Genomic DNA, 6,000 nt, shown 5'->3' on the forward strand with positions numbered 1-6,000 from the left:
CACAGTCAGGCATAATTGTGAGCTTAAACACCACCCATACATACAGCATGGCAAAGCGTGAGCGTGTGTGATTCATTCACAAACTGCTGCTCTTACTACACACAGCTAAACAGGAAAGACAATCAATCACACAGGCATCGACAGCAGCCAGAGGGTGAGCTCAGTGTGTATCCCAAAAGCAACCGTCTCTGCAGCTCAGACTGTCTGTGTGTATTCTTACTATATGCATGTTTACTCTCAGGACCATCAGCAACAGCTGCAATCTGCACCAGTGATGCCCAAGTCGGGCCCAGGCTTACGAGTCAGATGTGCCGGCTGCAGAGCAGGAATCCTCTGTGCCACTAGAAAGTGCTTTGATTTATGTGATGTGACTTAAGCTGATAACACCAGAGCCCCAGAGCAGCATTCAGGAGGAAACTGTCAGCTTGGTGTTACTATGATTTCTTTGCCCTGCTACTGTTTGCAAGAAATGAAGCTGTTTGTTAAGTAGAAGCTGGCTGAGAATTCCTCCCAATAAAGACAGTGTATCCCTGCCAGAAGTGTCTGGATGTTTGTGTGTCAGATTTAGTCTTAAGAGAGGTTTAACCAGACTGAAACTGAAACTATTCGTGGCTCTTTTTTTGCATTTGTTTTGATTAGGGGGGGTTTTTCTCCCAAACTATTGCAACTATTTCCAGCCTATAACGTTCAAAAACTTTTATTAGTTCAGTGTTTGCACACTAGCTCTTGAATTGATCGATTAATTCTGACTTTAAATGCACTAGAAAATAGTTTAACACACACACACAGACTAAACATATTTAAAAGAACATGTCCAAAGGTGATACAGCCGAACAGCTCTCTACTTTTACTACTTGGCAAATGCCATTGTTGAAAACCTGAAGTACCAAAAACTGCAGTTCCTGGTCCGGCCACTTCAGGCTGGCTCTAGAAGCAAGTTAGTATGTGAACGCGCCTGTGACAAAGTGCCCAAATTATCAGAATAAAGCCCAAAACAAAACACGTTTGCAGGCTGATACCAAATAACAGTCTTGGTCTCTGTGTATAGTTTTATTATAATTATTAATTATCTTTCTATAAGCCAGAGTTTTTTTGAAGTTTTGTGTTAAGGTATAAAGTTAGTGCTGCACCAGTGGCAAGCTAACCAAGTGTGCTAGCATTAGCTGAATAACTTGGGACTCCATGCCTATATATGGTGACTTGTAGCTCCAGAAAGTCATCTTAGCTGGAGCAAAAACACACTGAGGCTTCAAAATGCAGTCCAAAGAAATGTGTGACAGCAAGGTGAATAAATCCTTTTATATACAGTCGATGGATCATAGCCATATAAAGTAGGACAATAGGCTGGCAAATGCTAATGTCAGCATGCTAACACATTTACAGAGTGTGAACACAGAACAGAAATGTAGATAGGCTGATGCTAGCTTCATTGCTAGCTTGAACTGAACTTTGATGGTTAACATTGCAAGCCTTGCAATGTTAACCATCAAAGTTCAGTGTCTCCACAGACAGTTCCTGATTTGGTGGGGTAGCTGTAGAGCAGGTCATCTACTAATTGTAATGTTGATGGTTCAACATTACAATTAGACTACACGCAGACTGAGCAATGTTAACCTGTTAACTGAGCAGATATAAACTCCAAGTTGCTCCAATGTGTATAAATGTTAGATAGAAAAACACTTACGTAGAAATACCATAGAAAAAAAGTGCTTGTGTGAATGAGACAAGTATAAAAGCGCATTAGGTGCTCAGATAGAGTAGAAAAGCATTGTATAAGAAGCAGTCCATTTATTATAACTATGGCTGTTCTAACACAGACATTTCTATTTTGGATCTAGTGAGGTTTATCACACAAATATAACAACCATTAAAAATTATAGTTCTAATCATTCTGAGCTGTGAACATGATGTGAACAGGAGTACAATGAAAATGACAATCTAACAAAGACTTGAAAGCGTTTCATCAAAAACCACAAAGGTTAAACGTAAAGTTAGTAGGATTCATCCATTGGAATAATAATAAGTCTGATGATAATAATAACAATAAGAAAAGAAAATGAAACACATGGTCATTGAGATATTTTAGTCTGGACTACAGTGGTGCGACCAGCCAAGTGACTCGACAGCCATGTTTGTAGACGATAAGAAGATCGAGGAGTCTGAAAACGACAGCATTTGTGGGCTGTGACTGAATGAAACGGTGATATCTCCCTGAGCCGTGTCATTCCATTGCTGGAAATGTTCTCCTATCTGAAGCTCAATGAGTGAATCCTTCTGATCACGCTAGCTTTGATTTGCCTTTCTGAAGCAGCTTAAGGCTGGTTCACTTTTTCAGCTTGATAAAGCAAGGCTTTCCGCATTAAGCGCTGCTGTAATCCCATTGCATTCCAGCACCAATGGCGGCTGCAAAGGTGTGCTGTAACTCCACAATAATGAAATTACTCGAGCAATTAATCTAAATGTCGAGTGCTTTAATGGGTGTGGGTGGGGTGGGGGGACACAATTGATCAAACAGACGATGATTAAGGGGTTGTGAAAAGGTGCAACAACAGAATCCTAATTCGTGCAAGTCCAAATGCAAAACACCAGACACGTCTTGTTTAGATCCAAACATTATGAGTGTTGGATTGTTTTTGCATGCAGACTGTTACGATCCAAACTGCCATAGTCTGGCACAAATACACACAAACTGTCTCTTTGTTGTACGCCGTCACCAAACATGAGCTCAATAAACCTTTGTGCCGCTTCCAGAAATAATAAAACGGCTTCCCGTGTGGCAAAAGACCTGTCCAGATGATTTAGGGGCTGAGGTTGTGGTATGTAATTGCTCTTTTAATGACATTGGAGATTCAGAACCGCAAATTATGACACTGTAGCATACCCTTGCTGGTGGCCCAATGCCCAATTGTCATCTATTGGACTGGTGTAGGTAGGCCAAACCTAACCGCGGTGCTACATGTAGCCACTTTTCAAACACCCACATCCTCTCAGATAAAGACAGAGTCATGTGTATTGAATTTAGACCATTCCTCAGGGTATCCTGTTCTTATCAGGGGTCAGATAAGCTCATTTCACAGGCCCTCACCTCTGCTGGGCTACCAACAAGACTCCCATTACTTCTTCTGAGTGCAGCTGAATAAGTAGTCACGAAGGGAGGAAAGTCTTTTTCAGAAGCGACATTTGTAACAAAACCAGACGTGGAATCTGCGAAGCAAACTAGACAACCTTGAAATTCCTGACGGAGAGCAGTCAGACTGCAAGCTTGTACGTCTAAATGTCTTTGCTCTGGTGACAATGACTTTGTGGAGTTGCGTAAAGTCGGTGAAGCCTCATCGAAACATTCTTCACGGGTCAACCACCAGATTTCATACTTGACTTCAATGAGCAACTGTCTCAAACTTGGGACGCCAGAAGAAGGAGAAAGTGTCAACGTCTAAGAGACCAGTTTGGTGAGCTTGGAGGCCCCCCCCCCCTCATCGTACTCCTTGCACTCCATCCGGGCCCTGCAGGCAACAACTAAGGCTGACAGCTCTTGAGCCAGATACAGGCAGTACAAGAGGCAGTCATACTTGGCCCCTATTCATTTCTTCAAGATAATCCTCGCTTAGGTTTTGAGCTGTTTTCTGTTCCAAGCGTCATTTTTTTTGCTCATGTTTACACAAGGTATGTATCCAATTCCCCTCCTCCCGAGGATTTTGCTCTCGTTGTGAGGCCGCATACCCAGCAAGTGTGTTTTAACATGCGTACGAGGGGTTCTGCTCTCCCAGCAGCTTTGGATGGTAGAGCTCAAGACCTGAAGTGACAAAGACTTCGTGAATGTCTGACTCACAGAGAACTGTCAGTGCTCAATGGGCTGGATTAAGACGGAGCGTAGGACTGAGCGCACCCTGGCATGTTGACATGTTCTACTAAGTGCATTTCAAGGTGGATTTAGCCTGTTTGCTCTATTGTGGAGCGGCAGAAGAGAGACAATTGTTAAATGGGGCTGACTATTCTTGAGACGGCGGGTGAACTTTACTCCCACTGTCTGGGTTAGGACTGACACCGACTTCATTCCTAGGGTGAATGAGGCTGCTGTGGATCCTGGGGAGGTTCAGGGGTTTTCGGAGAGCTCGGTCCTTAACCAAACAAACACAGTGGAATTTCTGCCATTGTTGGTGCAGAGGGTTGAGTGACAGGGCTGTATAGCAGAGGTGCCTGTCAGCAGAGACAACTCAGGGTCAAAGTGGAACCATCCCTTGATATTAACACTGAGCCACGGAGGTTATTTTCCGATAGACCCACAGAAATTCAGATTTATACCGTCACTAATGTTGACTTCTTTAAGCTTAAACATTCACCAAAATTCTCCAATATCCTTTTAAAAATGCTTTCAGGTGGATCTTTCCCCCTTTCTGTGACCAATGAGTCATTTAAGGCACATAGCAGTAAATCAGTGGGTATCATTATTTTATTAGGGACAGTGCAACCAAATGTGTTATTACTTTACATATAAATTATGTATCACAAAGCTTTAACAGAAAATGACACTTCTCTATTTACAGCTACTAACGTTTGCAGCCAGGTGACATCAGACCTGCACTCTCCAGTTTTGGCTTTTAGTGCGGGTCATCATTAGCTGGCTGACCTGAAAGTTGAACCCTGACCCCCTGCAGAGCACAGCTGAGGCTTACTGGTCAAAACTTTGGCCCTGAGTGACCGATCAGCAATGAAAAGAAATGATTTAAGTTGGACAGAAAGGTTTAGTAAACCGTTTCATTTTTGTGCGTGTGAACAGCCGTACTGTGTGTAAAATAACAGAGCAAATGAGACAAAGCAGAAGGGAAGTGGAGGGTAAAAAGCAAACAGACATTACAGTTACACTGATGGCCTCAACGACTTCCCTCACGCTGCCTTGGGCCCACCCTTGGGGTCTCTGAAGTGGCTCGTTAAGCACAGGAACATGGACTCAATTACCCCGGGCACCGCTCGGTGTTGCGTTGTGTTGGTTGGCTGCTTGGACGGTTCTGTCCCCCCCCCCCCCTTCCCTTTCCAAAGGCCCCTGCCATGCAGTGCCGCAGCATATGAGCCCTCTGTGCTCGAAGTGATAGAGTCAAGCTGTTCCTGCTGAGCGGAGGTCAGGGTCCTTCAGTCAGCACCTCAGCCCTGAACAGAGCACACAGGAATCCCCACCACCACCCACCTCATCCCTCCCCAACCAGGGCAGAAGCTCTCTCTCTCTCCTCCAGCCCGGGTCCAAATAAACCTGGAAGCTCTCTCTCCTTCTCCCTTTTTCATCTCTCCATCTCCTGGCACGCTGTCACTCCCCTCATCGGAATCATTAATCAGACTGGGCAGATTAGACTTCAAATAAAAATAAACTACCCTGAGCACCCTCCTCTTAGGCACCTCCATTTCTGTAGCAAAGCCTCCTTATTGACAGGCCTCCTCCCTCCTCATCTACTTAATAAATCCAAGATGTCTACGGCAGGCAGCAGGTTGAAAACTCGAACACTTTGGCAAACTGTGGGGGTCCATTACTGCTTTATTGATATAAACAACTCACCTTATCTTCAAAGGTGATGACTCTTGAGAACTAACCTGCCATCCATGTAAATACACAACAGATAACCCTTATCAGCTTGGCTCCAATAAAGCCAGTCTGCTTACAGCTTCATCCAAAAGCACATATCTTTTATAGGGATTAAAGGGATTAAATGTGCAGCCTGAATGTATTCAGGTTTATGTTTTATCCACTGACTATCCCGTCTTTCATTCTTGGCTCCTCTCAAAAAAAGAAAAAAAAAGGGGGGGAGAATTGGAGTGCAACAGTGCCGCCTCTGGGTGAGGCTGAGTATTGCAGCTGTAATAAAGCTCTCACTCACAGCACTCTAATTAATAGATAGAGCTCTCCGTGCCTGGGCTGTGGCATCCATACAGCTTTTGACAGTACGCACTGGTAGTTCCACTGCTCTGCTTCCATGCATGTAGATGGTGGAGCGCACAGAAGGGAAAACGAAA

General features: G+C 44.1%; 1 protein-coding gene across 1 annotated transcript in view; it reads right to left on the reverse strand.

Annotated features, from left to right (window-relative positions):
• Positions 1 to 645: 645 nt before the first annotated feature.
• The window catches only part of txnrd2.2 (thioredoxin reductase 2, tandem duplicate 2), a 26,766-nt gene continuing 21,411 nt past the window's right edge, over positions 646 to 6,000 (reverse strand). Inside the window, exon 17 of the mRNA XM_085181610.1 lies at positions 646 to 6,000. This exon is cut by the window's right edge and continues 777 nt beyond it. The gene's annotated coding sequence lies outside the window, so the exon portion shown is untranslated.

Source organism: Neolamprologus multifasciatus, chromosome 12 (genome assembly GCF_963576455.1).
Source record: "Neolamprologus multifasciatus chromosome 12, fNeoMul1.2, whole genome shotgun sequence".
Lineage (NCBI taxonomy): Eukaryota > Metazoa > Chordata > Actinopteri > Cichliformes > Cichlidae > Neolamprologus > Neolamprologus multifasciatus.